The sequence below is a fragment of the Puntigrus tetrazona genome, unplaced genomic scaffold (assembly GCF_018831695.1).
Source record: "Puntigrus tetrazona isolate hp1 unplaced genomic scaffold, ASM1883169v1 S000000956, whole genome shotgun sequence".
Lineage (NCBI taxonomy): Eukaryota > Metazoa > Chordata > Actinopteri > Cypriniformes > Cyprinidae > Puntigrus > Puntigrus tetrazona.
In genome coordinates this window covers 45,635-68,888 of record NW_025048555.1, presented here as the reverse complement: position 1 = coordinate 68,888, position 23,254 = coordinate 45,635, and the positions used below count along the sequence as shown (strand labels likewise).

The 23,254-nt window shown below is 39.1% G+C and overlaps 1 pseudogene; it reads left to right on the top strand.

Moving 5' to 3' along the window:
- LOC122335902 overlaps positions 1–23,254 on the top strand; it is a 98,585-nt pseudogene that overhangs the window by 48,832 nt on the left and 26,499 nt on the right.

The window sequence follows — 23,254 nt, the reverse complement described above, 5'->3', positions numbered from 1 at the left end:
TTTGGAATTTGCTTTTACACTGGCAGTGATTGCATCTGAAATTCATACATAATACGGTGCTGATGTACCACATTCAAGATGCACAAAAAAAGAATTCGCCAAAAAATTGGATTTGAAGATTTGAGCGTCTTCCCAGTAATCCCTACAAGAACGCGGTATTAATCTTGTTTTTTTCTACCCTGTCAGTGTTTTGAGTTTTTGTATAGTTACTTTAAAAGCTGAAATGCGAAAAAGGTTTGACTTACAGTTATCATGCTGTTCGAATAACACAGAAAAACTGAGTGAGTCAGCTAATGAAACCAAGAATACACAACAAAAAGGAAATAGAAGTTTTTAATGTTTTTTTGGATCCAGACTCACTTTTCTAGTATGAAAGTTTTTGTATCAGATCCTCTGTCTCAAACTATCAGCTTTAGGAGTTGTGGTACCGCAGCTGAAATTTGATCGATTGTGTGCAACAGTAGAGAGCAGCAGTGACTGGCACGAAATAACCAGCATTTCTGTAGCCTATATTATAATGGAAGAGACCACAGAGAGTTCTTCTTGGAGGTTTAGGCCTGGGTTGTGTGCAGTGGTGCACACTGACTGTATTTATTAAAGGTGAAATGCACAGGACAGCACCAGGAGCAGGCGTCTCAAGAATGCTGAATACTGTTTCTCCCCTCTCTGCATTATTGCACAGTGGTACAGCAGCACATGCCTAAATCTGTGCTTGTATGCATCTCTCCAGAGACGCATCGCCATGCCTCCACAATAGGAGTAATGAGATTTTTCTCAGGCTTGTATTTTCACTTATTCACTTGGGATCATATAGGCCAATATTATCTGAAATTATGGATGCGGTTATGATTAATATTGCACATGAATGCAAATAGATATAAATGTGCATTTCAATGGGAATTAATGCATGACTGGGTGGTTTTAAGCAAGATTGTGTTCATTTATCAAAGATTGTGTGATGCATTACATTCATATTGCGTGAATTAGTTTTCCGGTGCTTCCGGAATCCTCATCCCAGGAGTCTTGATGCTGTAGTTATTCATTCAAATCCGACCGGAGCTGCAAGACATCATATATTTTTTTGTGAGCACCTTATATGTTATCTGCCAGTTACTCATCACCTGTCATTTTCAATGGAATATGTTTGGTTAGGACATTTATCAAGATAAGTGCATTAACATTTTATAGCTTTTTCCTTTTCTCCTGATGATTTTCCCTCTAAATAACATCTCTTCTCACTCCGAGACTTCTGAAGTGCTTGATGCCACCTTAAAGGACATGTTAATAAACCACTTAAATATCAAGGCATGTGTAGAACAGCATTAGGGAGATAAACGTGTTTGGTTACAAGGCAAACATTTTTGTTTTAATATTTATCTTTCCTCAGCAGATATTTTGTGCTTTGATGTATGGTTTCAATAATATTGAATAAATCTCAGAAGAGGTTTTGCCTTCACCCAGTGCTCTCTCGCAGCTCAAATTGACTAGTTTTTGTATTATTTTTTTGCTCATGCTAGATAATTCTCCCGTGTTCTGCAATCACACACACTCATTACCATGGAGACTAAAGCATCCTGTAAGTGCAGATAACATTTTCAAAGATTAATGTGATAGATCACGGCAAACACATTGCTATTAATATACACATAAAAATGCACAGTCGCAAACAATCTGAGGCGTAATGTGTCACTAAACTAAACAAACGTCTGCATCGTGTGCTAATTTTTCACTTCTAGCCAAAGTAGTTCACAGCTCAGTGCCTAAAGTCATCAATGAATATGAAAGGTCACTGGCTAATAATCTTCATCCTTCATCTCTGTCTTTTTTTGCTGTGTTATTGTGTTCTAGATCATCTGTGCATCTTTGTGGGTGTTCGTGTGTGCACTAGACCTCACAGTATTGTAACTCTCCCATAAGTCTCTTGGCCTTGAACAGAACCAAGGACACACAAACAGCTGAGCCTGTGGGGGCAGGTGCAATGCCTTTGACTTTAAGAAAATGGTCATTTATCAGTTTCGTTCCTGTAGTAATGTAAGTGTAAGTGCATCTGAGATGGAATTATTTCGGCGCAATCTCATTAGTATTCATAGATACGCATATTTAAATTGTGGTTCATACGCGCACACATTTTTATGTTTGAATAGACAATGAAATGACAATATCAGTATATTTGGAATATCTAAGCCATAAAGGCTATGAATAAGTAGAAATGTGCAAATGTTTATGGTTGGTGGAACATTCACCTACGTTTCACTGCTGGTTATATATTCTCTATATAATAGTGTATGTGACAAATAAAAATCTTGAATTTATTTCACTACAAATTATTAATGTGCTTAATAAAAATACCCGCAATTGAACTTTTAGTACACTAAACAGGTATACTTAAATTCTGCTGATTTGGAACATCTTGTACTTAACGAGTTTAACTGAAGTCCAACTGAAGATATACGGAGCATATTTGAGCTAAAGTGGAACTACTGTAAGTATGTATTTTAAATATCTTGTATTTAAGGTGATAAAATCATCATCAATAGTGACAAATGTTCACTTAAAATAAAGTTGAATTATATTTTATTTTATATCAGTAAGTGTCAAGTGATATATCAGTAAATAAATTAATGAATTTGAGCTATACTTAGTATGAATTTAATGTATAATTAATAAATAAATAGCTTTTTACCATGGAATTACATTTTATGATTTGTAGCTTTGATTATAATTGATAAAAAAAAAAAAAAAAAAATATATATATATATATATATATATATATATATATATATATATATATATATATATTTATTTATTTATTTATTTAATACTTATTTACATTTCAAATTTGCACATATCAAAAGGTAAATATGATTGTCTATTTTATACTGTGCTCTGCAATTTTGTACATTGTCTGTTTTATATATTTGCATATTATTCTTTTTATTATCTGTGTCTTGTCTTGTCAATCTGTTGCACTGTGAAGTTTCTGTCATTAAAACACATTCCTCATATGTGCAAACATACCTGGCGATAAAGCTCTTTCTGATTTTTATTCTGATATTTTTATCAGTGATTTTGCATAACTTGTACACGAGTACTGTAGAGCTGATTTTACTCCAAGCAATTTATTCACCTTAGCTTTAAAGGGGGGAAACTATGAATAAAATGCATGTATATTTGAAAGCCAGCAGGTGGGTAGAAAGAATAAGAGGTTTACGGCATTTTATTTCTCCAGTTCAAGTCTCTAGTCTCCAGGATCTTATTCTTCTTAAAATTGTGTGCTTGTAAAACTACCTGTTCTGTTGTCTAGTGGAGAGTGTAAGCCCTGCAGCCAAAGGGCAGGACGCTAACAGTCTGATTTACTGACCCATGAAGTGCATGTGAAATTGCTCTGCAGGAGCAGAAAGTCATGGATTTGGTCAAAAGCCTTGAGGATTGCAGCAACCAATTCCCCCAAACCCCCACCCCCAAAAACACCCTGCTCTAGAAACACAGCGTGTTTACACGAGTAGAAAAACTGCTGCCGATCACAGATAATCACATTTAATGTTTTTTTTTGTAAAGTTACATATAAATTTTGGACCAGTAAGATTTCACAGTGGACGAGTAAACCAAACGTGTCTCGTCGAGTCAGAAAGCTTGTTTACGAGGTAAAGATAAATTTGTTTTCTTGTTGCCATATCATGTCTGGTTAGAATGTGCTATGGGTAACCTTTTGTCGTTCTATTACAGTTAACATGGCAATAGACCAGCCGTCACGGTGAATTTTACAGAGATTGTACAAATCTAAGGGATGTAGCTGCTGTGATATACCTTTTCATAGTGATAGATGAAAAAAGTGAATGATAGACTTGAGGTTGAAGGAATCACGCTTGCTTGTCTTCAGCCTGTCAGATATTGTGACATCAAGCTACTGTCTGTGACGTCCTGCAAGCAAACATTTCCTCCAGTGACTTCAGACACTTAAAGAACAGGTTAAGACTGCAGCAAACATGATAGCCTGAACAGAGATTTCAAAGCATATGTACAGACATCAAGCAAAATGTTTTATATGACCAGCATATAAAAACATTCTGTTCAGTGTTATTGTAATATCATTTCTGTACTGTATTTCTGTATGTTTATATATATATATATATATATATATATATATATATATATATATATATAGATAGATAGATAGATAGATAGATAGATAGATAGATAGATTTATTTTCTCTAAAGCTTATATATTTTATTAATTTTGCCTGTTTTTTTTTTTGTGTTTTTTTTTCTTGTATTTTCTTGTATATTTTTTTATGTCAGTGTTATTTTTTATTCAGTTTACTTCGAAACTAATTTTTGGTTAGCTGTCAAGGCAGCATTTCTGGTTTTCATTATACGTGTGATGTATTATACGTTCAATGTTAAATGTAAAAAAATTTTATTTATGTAATTTATTTTAATCAGCAGTTACTATTAAAAAACGTGCTGTATATGATAACATCATTATTGGATATGTTCACATTTAAAATAATTTGTGTAAAATTTTACAATAATCATTCAATGCAGTAGTATTAGACTTCACTTTCATAAATTACATTTTAAAAAAATGATCTAAAACTTTCTTAATTAAACATCTTAATTAAAAAACTTAAAGTTTATATATATATATTATTCATCATTAATTTGTTTATATTGCCATATGTAAATTGAAATGTTAAGAGTTATTGGTATATACAGAAATGAACACTAATGCTTGTTTTCTATCATTTTTAACATCACTTAATGTGACTTTCTCCAACAGATGTAATTTTCTAAGTTTAGATTAAGTATAAACAACTCCTTGTAGAAAGACATGCATGTTTACAATTACTTTTACAGTTTGTTACTTTCAATTAACTTGAATGTTTCTAATTGGGCTTTTTATGACTGAAAGTCCATTTTAAAGTAATGTAAATTACCAACAACAAAAAATAAAAAACCTAAAGGTACTAGCAGTATATGTAATACACAGTATTTCATTATTATACTGCCGGAGCATTACTGCAAGGTTAAAAACATTGACCTCACAGATGTCACAAACCAGTGGAGACACTCAGACTGGTGCCAAGCATCCAAATGAGCTGTTGGGTTTCATTTGGAGGTTTCTGAATATCCTTCTAGAGGGCAGTGGGGCAAAAGCAAAGGTAGTAGTTGTTCATCCTTTTTTTAAACGGTTTGATGTGGGTTTGAGACACGAGGACCTGAACTAGTGCAACTTTATGGGTTTGCTCTTTTCGTCAGATCATTTCTGGCAGGAAACACTGCAGGCACAGATCGGGATGCTCTTAACATCACTTGTGTAGAAAGTAATAAAGGGTAAAAATCAGGGCACTTTTTTTAAAAAGATAACCGCTGGAGTGAGTTTCACCAGTGAATATATTACTGACAATTGAGAGAACTGAGAGAAATGGAAGGCTCGAAAAATGTGTAAGAATTTAGCAAGTTAGTGAGCTTCACTCCACATGACCCTCAGGAGCGACTCATCAGAGATGCGTGTGGTGTCTCTTTAAATGCCTGTGCTTAGGTTTGTTAGACTCTTGGGCTTTCATGCTTTACATTTTCTTTTTGTTCCACCTCTTCCTTTAACACTAACAGCCTGGATCATTACTGCCAAGCCAAGCCCAAATCCCCTGTCTCTGAACTCTGAACTGCTCCTCGTCATGCGGTTTCTATCTTTAATCTGGGCGTCCACGGAAGGGGAGGGAGCTCTTACCTGTTCGTCTGCCCTATATTTATTTGTATCTACGGTCATGTTCATAATCTCTGAAAAATGAAACTCACAGACATTTCATTTGATGGATAAAGATGTTTTCAGTTTCTCTCTAATTGAAGAACTATCTTTCGTGTCAGTGCCAGTGTCAATACAAGCTTAACATGTATCTGTAGATATATAAATATGAAATAGAGCAGACAAATTATTAATCACATTCAAATAAAAGTTTTGTTTGCATAATATATGAGTGTGTATAATGTATATTTATTATGCATATATAAATACATACACATACAGAATATATTTAGAAAATTTACATTCATTTACATGCACATATGCATATCATTTATTTAACATAAATATATTTAAGATATAAATGTAACACATTTTTTAAAATATACTTGTGTGTGTATTCAAATATGCACAGCACACAATCACACACACACACACAAACATACATACAGTATAATGTAAACAAAAATATATAGTCTTGTTTTCTATTAAAATACAGCTCTGAATTATAAATTATAACATTTAAGAGTTGAAGTCATTTGCATACTCATGTTGTTTTTAAATATGACTTTTTTTTTTCAGTGGAACACAAAAGAAAAAACCCATTGAGATTCAGTTGATGTTTTTTTTTTCATACAAAGAAAGTCAGTGGGATTCAGTGTTGTTTTGAACCCCAATGAACTGCATTATATGAACAAAAATATGAATTACAAATATTCTTTGTTTAGGTTCCATTGAAAATAGAAAGTAGGAACGGATAAGTAAATTATGACATAATTATGACAGATTTTATATACTTTAGAATTTAATTGGAGAAAAAAGTTTCAATACAAATGGCCACAATTTCTATAAAATTTTTGCAATTCAATATTTTTGGGCAAACTCTAATTGTATCTCTAGCTTGTATGGCTATAACTACTGAAAAGACATGTGAGAAGGGGCTTTGATTAGGATGAATGTGATGTCATCAGGTTCAGTATGTTCCTGGAACAACATCCCAATCAACCAGTCAGAATTGAGTGATACATTTACAAGAAATGTCTGTTTTAGGCTTACAATAAGGGTTAAGTGCTTCTGCACCTTTGTTGTTTAGTTATCATTCTCCTCTGGTTTTTGGGAAATATTATGGGTAGGGTTAAGTTATAGATAGAAATAGAGATAGGTAGAGGTAGTGATAGGGGTAGGTCTATGCTTATGGTCAATAATGTTGTTTTAGGATCAACAAAAGAGGATGATCCAGGAGCATGTCTGACTAGGCAAAATCACTGCAACCGAAGATTCAGATATGGCAACAAATGATACCTAAGCAAGGTGACTGATGAGCTTAAGCCAGGGTCATCACCTGTTGCCATGGCAGCAAGTCTTCTTGACTGACAGCTGGGATGAAAACATACCCGAGGGGGTGATGTCAGGGCTGAAGTGTCTTTTGCGCATAAAGATGGAGCAGAAAAAAGCGATGGGTAGAGAAAGGGCAGATGAGGGGGCTGATGGCACTCTGACAGGATGGACCATTTTATAACCCGTAAGAGGCTCAGAGAGAGAGAGAGAGAGAGACAGAGAAAAGTGTGAACAGAAGAGTCTGTTGATGGGCCATTAATCTTCTGTTGAGGGTATGTTATATCACGGTTGTAATGTTTGGACGTTACCACAGGATCGTGCTGTAATGATAATATGCCTGCTGAAAACCCGGTGAGCTGCTTCACTGACTACTGTCTCAAGCTGCAACCTTCTAACGCTCCATCTTAACAGCTTGGGGGCCACACAGGTGACATGATTTTAATGCTCTGCGTAAATAGAAACTCAATGTCAATACAACAAGTTTAATTCTTGATGTAACTCTTACCTAAATTAACCACTGTATTATTATAGTAAAATTGTAGTAACCATGGTTATATTGACCACTATTTATATAAACACAGTTTTACTACAAATGCCATGATTGAACTATGGTTAGTGTAGTAACCAAGTGGGTCTTTTTTTTGTTTTGTTTTTGGGGGGAAGACCAAAATGCACAGCACGCAGTTTCTACACTAAAAATGAGTACACTATTCTTATCATTAATTCTCAGTGTTCATACTTATATTCATAAGTATTTTAAATCAATGAACAATTGATTTAACTACCATTGACAGGAGCATGTTGCTAAACTAAGTGCTAAGACACAGTATAGTGCCCCCCACACAGGACCCACACAGCGCACAGGGTGAGTACCTCCTGCTGGTTTCACTAACATCTCTTCCAACAGCAACCTAGTTTTCCCAGGAGTTCTCCTATCCAGGTAGTGACCAGACTCAGCCCTGCTTAGCTTTAGTGGACACCCAGTCTTGGGCTTCAGGGTAATATGGCGGCTAAAATAGTTGACTTTTACTAAATTCAACTAATTCTATTTCAAATCAATGCTGTTCTTTTGAAAATGGATGTGAAACAGTTCCGACAAAATATAAAGCATGCAGAACAACTGTTAACACTAAGTGACTGATAACACTAAGAAGCTTCAAATCAGAATATTAGAATGATTTCTGAAAGATTACATGACACTGAAAGCTGGAACAACGATGCTGAAAATTCACGGATAAGCCAATTTGCTGCTTAATAATAGTTAGTAAGGAAGTTGTGAAGTTTAAATATTGGGGATGTAGAATATAGTCATGAAAAATATGTGCCTTATAAGTACTAATAAACAGCCAATATGTTAATAATAGAATAATAATATGCTAATATGCAACTTCTCCTCTTGCAACTTAATTGTGAGAATTGGTCCCTAAACTAAAGAGTCACCAATAATTCTTACCAATTCTTGAACAGTAGTCACTTTGTCTGGCTGTTTGAATTTTTTTCCCCACTCGCTCTGCATGCTGGGAATGCCTTCTCTGTGAAGGATACATGCAATGTTGACCTAGAATTTGGCAAAAACAAGGTATTTTAGGAGGCTGCATAATTATGCTGTCAACCTTTTGAACCAGCCTTCGTGTCTGCAGTGTGCTTATTAAGCCTTAAAATACTGCCTTCGTAGGCAGTGCAGAAAAATTTGGAACAGAGCAAAAGTCTCTGACTCATAATGACTCTACTGAGTGACGTCTTATGCTGCATTTCAGAGCGCAGTATTATAATAATTTAATGAACTCATTTCAATTAGGCTGTTTTGAGGCATCACAGCTGAGCATGAGCTATGGCTAAATAGGAAAGATGCTAATATGAGTTGCTTAAAATAGATAAATAAGCAAATAATTGCAAGAGGGCATTGAACGAGTGGAAGAGAGGGTAAGTCAATTATATATGAAAGAATCCATGCGGACACTGTATGAAATTACAGTAACACTGAATGCACATAAATAGATGAAAATAACGGTTGTTTGAAAGATTATTTCTCTGTTGATGCATGACTTTCTTTTTTTTATTTGAAGCTTTATTGTCTAGAATACTTTGTACATTCCCTCATCACATACTTAATTAGCGCTAGTCAAGCACATATAACTGCTATAACATTTATGACAGGGGTGATAAAAGATTATAGTTGTGTAATGTTGCATGTCCAGTAATGTTCTTTGTTTAATTGGATGTAAAGATGATGAAGTTTAACTAAACCAGTCTGCATTTGTGAGTGAGTGTGTGTGTGTGTGTGTGTGTGTGTGTGTGTGTGTGTGTGTGTGTGTGTGTGTGTGTGTGTGTGTGTGTGAGAGAGTCCATTGTGTACACATTTCTTCTGTGGTTTGTATTATGAATTATTCACCCACTCACACTCATCACTGTTAATGCTCCGTGAAGCAAAGTGCTCACCCTGCAACTCTACGGATTTTTATAAACATAACTGCCGGTAAACACCCCGCCCAGACCCCCTCCGTTCCATCCTGTGACAATCTACTGCAGAATGGAAATCGATTTAGGGGAACAAAGCAGGACCATATCACAATAAAGGTGGTCAGAATGCTCCAGTCCTCTCTGGCTTTGATAAAAGAGCTTTACTGGTTCTTAACACACCTGATTTAAATTTTACAGTCATTGCTCCATCCTCCGGTAAGCTTTTGTGGAAGAATGAGAATTTGTCAAAGGAGATAAGTGTTGTATCACCTGGTTATGTCATATTAGTGGAAATGCTGGTCCAGTGCAATTACTGTGGCAATCAGGAAAACTGCTTTTTTTTCTATTATGTGGGAGAAAGTGGTGGTATTTTGAAGTCTTTTCAGATATGGCTGTGGAGGTGTTATGGTAGCATTTTGAAGGGGTAGTTCATCCAAAAATAAAAATTCTGTCAGCATTTACGTATCATGTTGTTCCAAAACCTGTGTCAAATTCTTTCTTCTGTAGAAGAACATTTTGAAGAATGTTGATAACCAAACGGTTTTCACTTCCAACATTTGAACAAAAATCACTGGAACATAAAACAAGACATTTTGAGAAATTTAGAAAAAGTATTGATGTTTTTATAACAACACGAGGGTGTGTATATAACTTTTCTCTTTGAGGTTTCTATACCTCCGATTTTGGGGTTTTAATACATGCCTACTTGCAAACTTTTGAGTTTCTTGGCCATTTTTTTTCTGTTCCTGTTTCCTGAGTTGAATTTGTGTGTGAACGATGACACCATAAAAATGTCAGTGTGTCATTGATTTTGTGATGGTGTGATTGACCGTGTGGAATCATAAGGCCGAGCAGGTTTGGGTGCCAGACTGTCAAAAATATCCTGGCATTATGCCATTAGCCGCGAGGCACTGGCATTTCCTGTCCAGAGTGAGGATATAATGCTTCTGGACTCACTTCTCTTCCACTCAAAGGATAGAGCTACTCAACAGCAAGGACTTTTGTGCTCTCTTCCTCTCTCTGTGGAAAATTTTTTTGACTTAAGTTGAATTGTTTTGCAGAAATAGTAAATGTTTTGATTGTTTAATAAGTTTTAGATAATTAAGATGATTAAGATTACTATGATAAGATATATGGTGCTGTTGCCCAGTTGTTTACATTGTTTTTGTTTTTCATTAGTAGCATGCAAAACTATCTATGTAAACTTTGCATTGATTCAATTTGACTCAAAATATATTTCATATATTTAAGATGTATTTAAAATGCTTGTGTTTATACATACATATACACACACACACACACACACTCTATAAAATGCTTCAGGATTATCTAAGTGAAAATCAAATTAAGAATCACTTTTTTGTTGTTTTGCTTTATTTTGTTTTGTTTACAACTCTCTTGTCTTAGAATATCCACAGCAATAAATTCATCAAACTGAGATTTCATCCTATGGGAACATAACACCCACTTCTTGGTGCAAAAGCCACTTTATAGATAAACACACACTGTAGAGAGAAATAAAAGAATGGAGGAGGGCCTGGAGACAGCGAATGAAATGAGAAAACGATGGCATCCATGTCTGAAGAAGATAATCCATGTGGCAGGCGACAAGGGAAAAAAACCCACCAGGCCAGTGACTGATAAGACTCAGAGACATCATAGAGCACTTCCAGGTCTTTAGATGTGAAACGGCAAAACATTATGCTTCTGGCACACCAGTTGAAACTTCTCCAGTTTTGAGGATGACTTTACTTAGTTCAAACATTTGCAGAAAAGACCACATTTTTCTCTGCGGGTTTAAAACCCTTGGGGTAGTCTTAATTTTCACCATTTCACTGATAAATATCCTTTCGGTCAGAGAACCGATCTACATTCCGCATCTGTCAGTAAATAAAAAACAAAATGCAGTGTGATCAGCTCTATGGGGATCGTTCATAAAATCCACCTTTAACGCAGTAGTTAGCAGTTGAGAAGACATTTTGCTCCAAATATATCTAATTACATATTCACGAATATTCCAAATGAACCTGATTTATTCATACATCTATATTCTTAATCGAAACCTTGAATGTGCAGTTAAACAACTAGATGTGAATGAGCGTGACCTTTTGTGAACGTCAAGTTGTGCTTTATCTCCTACTGCTTTCCCTAAATATGATTATCATAATGTATTCCTCTTCTGCGTGTTCTTATGGTTGACCCATCACACACTTGCCTGTTAAAGGAGCCCTGCCACAGTCAAGCTTCTCTTGCTAAAGCTGTATCACACAAGCACCTTCGCTAATAGCATATCTGTCTGTGTCATTAGAAGCAATGGGCATCACTCAAACCAGGTCACGCCATTTTGTTCTAGAACACTCAAAGCGCTTCCTTTCTTTGAATTTTTAATGAGATTTTGTGTGTGTGTGCGTGTGTTTGCAGAAGCGTACAAACCAGCTAATGAGCTTGATTTAGCTCACAAAGGTTGGGGCTTATATATAAGTCACAAATGTGACTTGGTTATAATATGCAAGTTAATTGAAAGTGAATTGATGTGTTTTGCAACATCCTGTGTTTTAACAGTAACCTGCTAGCCTCGAGGTCTTGGTCTTGACATGAAAACACCAAACTTCGGTACTAATGGAAGATTTTTTTTTTCTCTCTGTGAAGTGAAAATGGAAAAAAGAGCCACTTTTTGCCTTTCATTACTCGGCTAAATTGGTTTAATGGTGTTAGAGGCTATTAAGAAAGTATTTGGCATGTATGCTCAAATCAAGTCTTCACAAATGTTTTGCTGTTTGTTGTTAGTTCAGAGAAACATCCTTGGTCAATAACAGCAAATGACTATTGGCATGTTTACAATGACTTTGAACATTAACATACAAGGCACTAAGTGGTAATGACAGTCTTTCTTTCAAACTTCAGCGGTCATAATGGCTTATTGACCGTTTTTAAAGGGTGATATGCATTTGTGTGCTTCCAGCTGAGTATTGAGTGAGAAATTTCTGCAGCTGTCATTTTATAATGTTAAGTCATCTTTGATTAACTCCTCCTAAAACCTTATTCATTAAGACAGTGATTGGCAGTCACCTTTAAATTGCGTAATTTGTTAAAGTGCTTTGAGTTTTTGGATTAAATTATATTATTAGCTCATTGTCAAAGCTGTATGGCTTAAATCCTAAACGGATAGCCTGGTTCTAAAGAGACGTGTTTGGTTTTATGAGGAAAGACGGCTTAAAGTTGCTGGTTCCTATTTAATAAGCTGCGAGTTATCTTGAGCAGAAATCCTTGCTTCTGTTTGCCTTGTCAGTTGAAATTAAATTGAATTTGTAATAGAGAAGAAGAAAAAGAATTAAAGCTGTCAGTCTTTGCAGGAAATGAGGACTGTATGGCCCACTGTTCCTTAACTCTCTCAGTTTCTCTTTAAAGGGTGATTTCTGCTAGCACTTAGCTCAGGCATGAAGGATGAGACTGAATATTCATGTCGATTTTGTGGGCTGTGGTCTGGCAGCTGCAGGCTATGGTGATTTATCTATGTGTGTGTGCGCGTGTGTGTGTTTGTGTGTGTGTACAGACATGCTGTAAGGCGAAACCTTCTCAATCATTCATCCATCCATCAAGCTCCTACACTAGAAAGAAGCAGCTCTTTAAGAGACCTTAGATTAGCGCTCTCCACACCAATCCTTGGAAAGATACAGTTTCAAAGCAGCTTTCCAAACACGGTTTCATGCTTATCTTCGAGCAAAGACCAAAATCTATCAACATTTTCGCTTTTCAGGCGGTGGATCGCACATCTGATAGAGAAATACAGTACACCTCTCTATGCTTAAAGGCAAGTTCACCTAAAAAAAACTATTATTTCATCATTTACTCACCCCGTGTTGTTTCAAACCTGTATTGGCTTATTATCTTGTGTGGGAAAATGCTTCAACTGTTTTTGCTTGTACAATGAAAGTCAATGGAGTCTGAAACAACATTAACCGTATGGTGCTCAAATAAAACAAACAAACAAAAAACACACAATTTTACAATATGTATTTGGTGTTTCACTGACGAGGTTTGGAATGACATGAGGATGAGTAAATAATTTTAAATGTTCATTTTTAGCTGAACTTTTTCTTTAAAGATTCTCGATTCTTATACACTGAGGGGGTTGAAACATGCATAATCATAATTATCATCATTATGTACTGTGTAACAAGGGATCCAGATTTTTCCATTTATGTCTTTTCTTGTACGTTATCATCAAAACAAGCTGAGAATTGCTTTATCTCGCTCTCTTAATTACATATCATTTCACTATCGCATTTAGTCCCAAATTAGAGCTAAAAGCAGAACGAAAAGGATAGAGGACTTGGGCTTTGTAAAATGCGGTGGTCCCTTTTCACTCTGTTACTCTCAAATAGTTGTATTTGTCTCTGCTCAGTCCACTGTGTAAAACACCTTCATTGGTAAATGAATATAAATGCACCCAGCTCTCTGTCCTTTCCTGCACGTCATCTGAACAAGGGTACATTGGGGTCGTTCTATCGCTCTTTCCTCGAGGGCTTTGATGAGGCAGGGCTCTGAAGGGTGACCGAGAGATTCACTTTGCATCCTGGAAACAGATCTAGCTCTCACAGACCCACATCAAAAAAGAGTATTTTCTCTAATATAAGCATTTAATGGTGAGCCAGGGGGCATGTCTGAAGATAAAGAAGCTGCACAGTTCTAATCATGTTCTGGAGGACAAACAAGGCAAGAAATGCAAGTCTAAAACCCCATATATGACTGTCAGTCTGATGAACAACAATTATAACTGAATGATGTTAAAGACATGGTTCATCTAAAAATTCACCATGTTCTTCCAAACCTGTAGAGTTTCTTTGTTCTGCGGAACACAAAAGGATAATCTACTGGCAGCTCTTTTCTGGCAATTTTAATGCATGGGGACTCAGGCTTTCAAGCTTCCAAAAGGACTAAAAAGCAGCATTAAAGCAGTATGAAAGTCCACATGACTTGTGCTTTCCAAGTCTTCTGAAGCCATGTGAATGCTTTGTGTGAGTAATAGACTTTAAATAGATGAAAATGTTCCACTTTTTAAGAATTCACTTCCAACTTCACCCTATTTCTCCTTTTAAAAATTCATGAGAGTCCATGAGAGAAGTATTGATGCCCAATTTGTAAAAATTTCCCTTTGAATTTGATCTTTCCAATAAATCAAAAACTGTATGATTTGTTATTTGTGATGACTCAGATTCATCCGGTTTCAGAGGAGAATGAGATCAGTCAGTAATGACTTCCTCCCACAAAGCTATCATCACATGACGTTTTAGAAGAATATATTAGAAGACCATTTTTATAATACATTTATTTTGCTTTTGCATTGTTTTGAAACAAGCATTCAGCATATTCTTCAAAATGTCTTCTTTTGTCTTCCACAGAAGAAAGACATACAATATGAGAGTGAGTGCAAGGCATATGTGACATATGTGTCATTTTCTGATAATCCAGCCAATTTTTATTTTTTTTTCATTGAAAGTAAACACATGCTAAATACAGAACTAATAGCAGCCTATAAGGCCTATGGAAAGGCCACTGTCTCAAAGCCTATATTTCAATAAACAACTGTCAGACTTTTTCAAAAGTAAACATTTAAGGTCTTGGCTACAAAATATATATATATATATATATATATATATATATATATATATATATATATATATATATATATATATATATATATATGTATAATTATATATGTATAATTATCAACCCTTGTCACAACCAGCTCCAATATTTTAATTATAGTTATGTGTAACATGTCAACACTTGTTATGACCAGTTACAGAAATAAGGATACTGAGTTATTTTTTTGGCATTTGTGCAAGGAATAAGCAAGGCGGTTGAGGGACAGATCATAAATATTGTAGATGATATGTAAACCATTGTTTATTTGCAGCAGCCGTGTGCGTTATGCATTCTCTGCCAGATTTACATCAATATCTTATAACCAGAGTTCATCGACCTCTCAGGAGGACGATTCAGACAACTTCACAGCTCAATAAATAGACATTTTTTGAAACTAAATTATTTATGAAATTTAAAAATATACATGCAATAAAAAATATGAAAGCTTCACATTAGTACTTCAGACGATTTGCCTACTAAGCTTTCATTAAAAATGTATTTAACTGTATTTCATGGCATTTATACACATGCAGAGTGAATCAAAAATTTTGTCTGTGGAAATCAGAGACACATGCTACGTATAAGTGAATTTAAAAAATGTAAAAAAAAGTCTAATAAATGCTCGTTCTTTTTCCAGGTGTTTACACGTTATGGGAAGTGTTACATGTTTAACGCTGCAGAAGAAGGGAAGACTTTGAGAACTACGATGAAAGGAGGCACAGGCAACGGTCTGGAGATCATGCTGGACATCCAACAAGATGAATACCTGCCTGTTTGGGGAGAAACAGGTACACACACAGTCAACCCTCATCACACAGTGTACACTTGAGCTTTCCAAGAGGTGTTCCTTGTTAAACATCTTTGCTAATTTGCAGGAGAAACTCTGATTGTCTTACAGGTGTCTGATTAGGGCAAGGTTTTGTCAGTGTTTGCAGTGAGACGTCGTCCCCAGAGACGCAGTGAATATTTGTGAGAGACACACACCTTGAAGAACAGCTGTGATGCTGTAATAGTGTAGACAAATCCAGTGGGATTCATTATCAAATAGAAGTTCTTGCATCCTGTTGCACTGATCTGATGCAGCTACACTTCTCTGAAGAGAGGTACACAAAAAAACTTCACTTTTTTGATTACCATTGTGACACCCGTGCATAGCTTCCCTTGTAGTGTGTACACTATTTCAAAGGAGATGAAAGCATTTAGGCTTAAGAGAGCGGCATTGAGTATTCCCAGCAAAAGATTCATTAGCATTTGAAAGGTTACAAGTTTAGCTGAGGCTGAATTCAAATTTATTCCAAGAAATATCGACATACTTTTCACAACAATGAACAAAAGGAATCAGAGCGTGATGACTATACATTTCATCAGCTGTTTTGGGAGACTGGCCTTTAAAGCAATGGCACGAATTGTACCTCAGCTTTATTACTGCTTCAGGGCTGACGCTTAAATCCTTTAGATTTACGCTTTCCTCACCTTCACATAAGGATATGGACAATTCTTTCTAAAATTCCTATGTACCGTAGATCCAGTATATGACCTGTTTTATGGCCCGAAGTCCATCTGTTGTCGGTTCAGCCATTAGAGCAGTGCTGTGGGGCAAATGCCTTTGGGGAGATTTCGTAAAGGTGAATGCTGAGGTCTCATTCTCTTCCTTGCATTCAAATGTAATGCTATGATGAGGCAAGCAAATTTGCACATGTGCACATTTTCTTCTGTTCCTCCTCCTTTCTCTTCATATGGTGTCCAGTATTCTTGCTCTTACGTAAACACATTCTGGCATGTATCATTAAAGCACCAGATTTGAATTGTTCAGTGTATAATGACTCACACAGAGCTATTATATGGCTTCAGAAGACTCTGAATATTCCTCATTCGGAATCACTTTTATGATTCTTTTATGCAATATTTGGAGCTTGAGAGCCACTATCCTCTCATCCCACATCCATCTCCTGTTGTGCTCCATGTTGAGTAAATGAATTTCTTTTTTGGATGAACTTATCCTTTGATATTGCTCCAGCAAAGATGTTTTCAGTTTTTCTGTATTCATTTATTTGAGGATATTCGGATAAAATTATGAAAATGATCCTTGCACAGGAAATAATAGAACAATATAGGAAAAGTTTAACTTTTCATTATTCAACTAAATCAAATATAAAGGTTTTTTTTCTTTGTTGCTGTTTGTTTCTTTATTTTACAGTTACACTCATTAGTTTCTTATTAGCATGCATATTTCTAGAACATTAGCCATTTAATAGTGCTAATTATGCACATATTAATGCCTTTTTCTAAATGACCTTATTCTATATCCCTAATCCAACCATACCTTGCTAGCTCTTAATTTATTGAGTAAAAAGGCATAGTCAATAGTTAACAAGTTGCTACCTGAAAAAGGCACATGAACCTGAAAGACAAAATAGAGTTGATGTTTTTCACAGGGTTTTCTTAGTGAACTTTCACAACTAATACAGTAGAAACACTAGATAGTGGTGAGTTTTTCAAGCTTCAAGGGAGGTGTGACAATGAAAAAATAATCTAGCATCTATTGGATAGACGAAAAGTCAGCAGATCACCTGTTGTATTGTTTACTTTCTTTGGAGTCTGAATTATCAAGACCAGAAAGTCATCTGTCTGCATCCACCGCTCTACCTCTGACACTCAAGCATTTTTGGAGGGCCATGGGGAAAGAGATGGAGAAATTGGAAATGGAAGAGGTGAAGAGGAAGTGTGCGCATGCATATGTAATATAATAAATGTGCTACGTCGTGCTGAAAAATCTTGGTAAGATGACACGTCTGGAGCAGAGAAAGAGCCTGTGATAAACTTGCTATCATCTTTTTCAAATTTAAGACATTGAGAGAGATCCTGAGCCTCACTGAATAAATGTGCAGCCAATCCGTCATTCTGTCTGCTGGTTTCCAACTCTGATGAATGCAGAGTGATGAAGAACTTATTCACTTTGAAAGAAGAAATGGGGAGATAAACAATATATTATGTAGAGCAAGATTCGGTGTGCTTGAACGGGAATATTTATGTGTTTATTGTTTTTTTGGAAGCTGTGGTGAAGCTCAGCAGTACTATAAATTCAGTCGAAAGATCACTACTTTACTTTTTGATTCAATGCATTTTTGCGTTCCTCTTTCTCATTTCACTTCTCTTTTGTCTTCTTGTCTTTGCATTACTCTCCTAAATTTGCTAATTATAATAAATAAACTCACTTTCACTATCTCTCCTTGTAATAGATAAAAATTAAAGTTAGCACGAACCGGACGTTTGCTGCCGATTTTACTTCTGTATTGTAACGTACTTCAGAGACAAACAAAATATTGAATGAGGAGAATAGAGGGCTCTGCTTGTTTTTCCTACATCAAATTAATTAGATATAGTGAAGTAGGCGTTTTGTTCAGAATTGAACACTGACAGTTAATGATGTCATGCTCATGCCCAAGCCGTCAAACTGATGTCATCAGAGATGAGCCATTGTTTTAGAGGGGAGGAGCATTTTCAGAGTTATGAGTAATATAGTAATGTGCACTAACAAAATATAGTCAATTTTAGTCTAGTCAATATAAACTAACTATTTATCTATGGGATGAAAGATCTAAAATTGTATCACTGTAAGATTAAACTTTTCAAAATAAATACAGAGAAAGAGAGGCTTTGTATGCGTACACATTGAGACTGACCGTGGTTTAAAATGTTTGTTTTGTCAGGAACGAACACGGATTCAATAGCAGGTTCAACTTAGTTTATTAGTCGTTCTAGAACAAAAACTTGACTGGAACGGAGGAACAGAAAACTTCCGAAGAAAAAATCAAAACAGCCTCCAGTCACTCCTCTCAGGCTGGGAGCGAAGAAAACGGGAAACTTGAAAGAGTCTCTCTACAGTCCTGCTGCTCGAGTCCAAAGTCAGATCCAGAGGATCAGGTGAGAGCGAGCTGCCAAACACAGCACCGGAGGAACCAGGCCCGGCGCAGGGGTTCGGAGGTCTGGAGAAAACAAAAAGGCAGAGCAAGCGAAGAGGAAAAAAACTAAAAATACCAGCTGAACTTGGAGCCTAGACAGACTGGACTGGACAGGACAGGACAGGACTAGACTGGACTGGAGGCACTGGTAGCGTCCTCACACCACAACGATCAGACACAAGACTGCAAACAAAGGGAGCTTAAGTAGGGGGAGCAATTAAGGAGCTAACGAGCCACAGGTGAGAAGGCAGCTAGAGTGATTAATGAGATAACAATGGGGGGGAACACACAAGCACATGGCAGACTGTTTGACAGAAAAACAAAAACAAACTGATCAGACTGAAGTCATGACAGTACCCCCTCCCAGGCGCGCGCCACCTGGCGCCCTAGGGGGAGCCCACCTCGTCGCCGGCGGAAGTCCTCAACCAGTGTCTGATCCAGAATGTCCCGGGCCGGTATCCAACACCTCTCCTCCGGTCCGTAACCCTCCCAGTCCACCAGAAACTGGAAACCCCGACCACGGCGTCTGACATCCAGGAGCTTTCTCACAGTGTACACTGGAGTACCATCCACTATATACGGGGAGGGAGTCGGGGTAGACCTCACAGGGTTAAGGGGGAACGAAACACAGGCTTAACCCTGGACACATGGAAGACAGGGTGGACCCGACCAAGCGTGTAGGGGAGCTTGAGCCGCACCGCCACTGGACTCAGAACCTTGGTGATAGGATATGGACCAATGAACCTGGGCGCCAGCTTGCGAGAAGGCACCCGGAGAGGCAGGTCCTTGGTGGAAAGCCATACCTTCTGACCACACACATACTGAGGGGCAGGAGTCCTGTGACGATCAGCCGCTGCTTTGGTCCGTCTGGAAGTCCGGGCCAAGACCTCCTTAGCCTTCTTCCAGGTGCGACAACACCGGCGGACGAAGGCCAAGGCAGACGGGACCGCAGCCTCGGGTTCCTGAGTAGGGAAAAGGGGTGGTTGATAACCCATTGAACAAAGAAAAGGAGACATACCTGTGGATGCTACAGGAAGGGAATTGTGGGAATATTCGACCCACGGTAGCTGCTGGCTCCAGGAGCTCGGACTGTGTGATGCCATGCAGCGGAGAGCTCTCTCGAGATCCTGGTTGGCTCGCTCGGACTGCCCATTGGTCTGGGGGTGAAAACCTGAAGACAGACTCATAGAGGCCCGATCTGTCTACAGAACTCTTTCCAAAACCGGAGACAAATTGTGGTCCTCTGTCGGAGACCACATCTACCGGAAGGCCATGAATCCGGAAAATGTGGTCCACCACCACCTGAGCGGTCTCCTTGGCGGAAGGGAGTTTGGGCAAAGGGATAAAATGGGCCGCTTTAGAGAAGCGATCCACCACTGTCAGAATCACGGTGTTGCCTCTCGAAGGGGGAAGACCAGAGACAAAGTCAAGGGCCAGGTGTGACCAAGGACGAGAGGGAATGGGCAGGGCTGCAACAGACCAACAGGAGACTGGTTCGAAGTCTTATTCTGAGCACACACCGAGCAAGCCAACACAAACTGCCTGACATCGGAAGCCATGGTTGGCCACCAAAATCGCTGACGGATGGTAGCCAGTGATCTCCGAACACCTGGGTGACAGGCTATCCTGGACTCATGACCCCACTGGAGAACCTTAGGGACGCAACGCAGCCGGCACAAATAACCGACCCTCTGGGCACCCCTCTGGCACCTCTCCCTCCCGTCCGGCCTTTCTCACCCGCTGTTCGATGTCCCAGGAGAGGACCCCACAACCATCCTTGGGGAGAATGGTATCGGGGTCCGAATCCCTCCCAGGAACCTCAAACAGGCGAGAGAGGGCATCAGGCTTAGTGTTCTTAGACCCGGCCGATACGAGAGGAGAAGTTAAACCGCCCAAAGAAAAGTGCCCAGCGAGCCTGGCGAGCATTTAACCTCTTGGCCGAACGGATATATTGGAGGTTCTTATGATCCGTCCAAACCAAGAAGGGCTGCGCAGCTCCCTCCAGCCACTGGCGCCACTCCCCCAGGGCCAACCTGACTGCCAGCAGCTCCCTGTTACCTATGTCATAGTTTCGCTCTGCAGGGCTCAGGCGGTGAGAGAGAAAAACGCACATGGGTGCACCTTCTCATCTCCAGGGAACCGTTGGGATAGAACGCGCGCCTACCCGACCTCTGAGGCATCTACCTCAACAATGAACTGACGCTCAGGATCTGGAAGACAAAGAACAGGAGCAGAGATGAAACGGGACTTAAGAACATCAAAGGCCTCCTGTGCCTGAGAATTCCACCTGAACGATACTTTAGGTGAGGTAAGTGCCGTTAGGGGTGCAGCGACCAGGCCAAAGTTCCGGATGAATCGCCTATAGAAGTTGGCGAAGCCCAGGAACCGCTGCAGCGCCTTCCGAGAATCGGGGATTGGCCACTCGGCTACGGCTCTTATCTTGGCAGGATCGGCTTTAATCCCCTCCGCTGAAATGATATGCCCCAAGAACGAAACTGACTTGGCGTGGAACACACACTTCTCCGCCTTGGCATAAAGCTGGTTCTCCAGCAGCCGTTGTAGCACCTGACGCACGTGTTGAGTGTGTACCTGCAACGAGGGGGAGAAGATGAGAATATCATCAAGATACACGAAGACAAACCTGTTTACCATGTCCCTCAACACGTCGTTGATCAGGGCCTGGAAGACAGCTGGGGCATTGGTAAGCCCGAAGGGTAAGACCCGGTATTCAAAGTGTCCCGTGGGGGTGTTAAAGGCTGTCTTCCACTCATCCCCCTCACGGATGCGGACCAAATGATAGGCGTTGCGGAGGTCTAGCTTAGTAAAGACCTTGGCTCCCTGTAACAACTCAAAGGCAGAGGACATCAGAGGTAGAGGATACCGGTTTCTTATGGTGATGTCATTCAGGCCTCGATAGTCGATGCAGGGGCGCAGAAGGGGGCACGAGCATCCCACACGGCAGTCGCCCAATCGCGGGCCCTTCCTTTAAGGAGGGTGATGACGAATGCCACCCGAGACTCCTCCGTGACATAACGGCGGGGCTGGAGTGCAAAGACCAGGGAACACTGGGACAGGAAGGCCCGGCACGCAATTGGGATCCCGTCATAGGGAGGAGGGCTATTGGTGTGGGGTTCGGACCGGCCTGAGGTGAAAAAAACGACTGGGAGGCAGCTGAGCGGGCGGCCTGGGCCTCTTGTTGGAGTTCTTGCACCCTGGCACCGAGCTCGGCAACTTGGGTCGTCAGGAGGTCAACGTCTCTTGAGGTCACCGTTATCTGAGTCGCATGCTGGCCAAGGAGAATACCCTGTTTCGTCACAGCAGTCCTGACTTGGTCTTCTCCTGCTGAATCCATCTTTTGGTCTGATCGTTCTGTCAGGAACGAACACGGATTCAATAGCAGGTTCAACTTAGTTTATTAGTCGTTCTAGAACAAAAACTTGACTGGAACGGAGGAACAGAAAACTTCCGAAGAAAAAAAATCAAAACAGCCTCCAGTCACTCCTCTCAGGCTGGGAGCGAAGAAAACGGGAAACTTGAAAGAGTCTCTCTACAGTCCTGCTGCTCGAGTCCAAAGTCAGATCCAGAGGATCAGGTGAGAGCGAGCTGCCAAACACAGCACCGGAGGAACCAGGCCGGCGCGGGGTTCGGAGGTCTGGAGAAAACAAAAAGGCAGAGCAAGCGAAGAGGAAAAAACTAAAAATACCAGCTGAACTTGGAGCCTAGACAGACTGGACAGGACAGGACAGGACAGGACAGGACAGGACAGGACTGGACAGGACTGGACAGGACTGGACAGGACTGGACAGGACTGGACTGGACTGGACTGGACTGGACTGGACTGGACTGGACTGGTAGCGTCCTCACACCACAACGATCAGACACAAGACTGCAAACAAAGGGAGCTTAAGTAGGGGGAGCAATTAAGGAGCTAACGAGCCACAGGTGAGAAGGCAGCTAGAGTGATTAATGAGATAACAATGGGGCGGGAACACACAAGCACATGGCAGACTGTTTGACAGAAAAACAAAAACAAACTGATCAGACTGAAGTCATGACATGTTTACCTGCACATCTCTGGATGTTATGTTTTTTTTTTCAGATG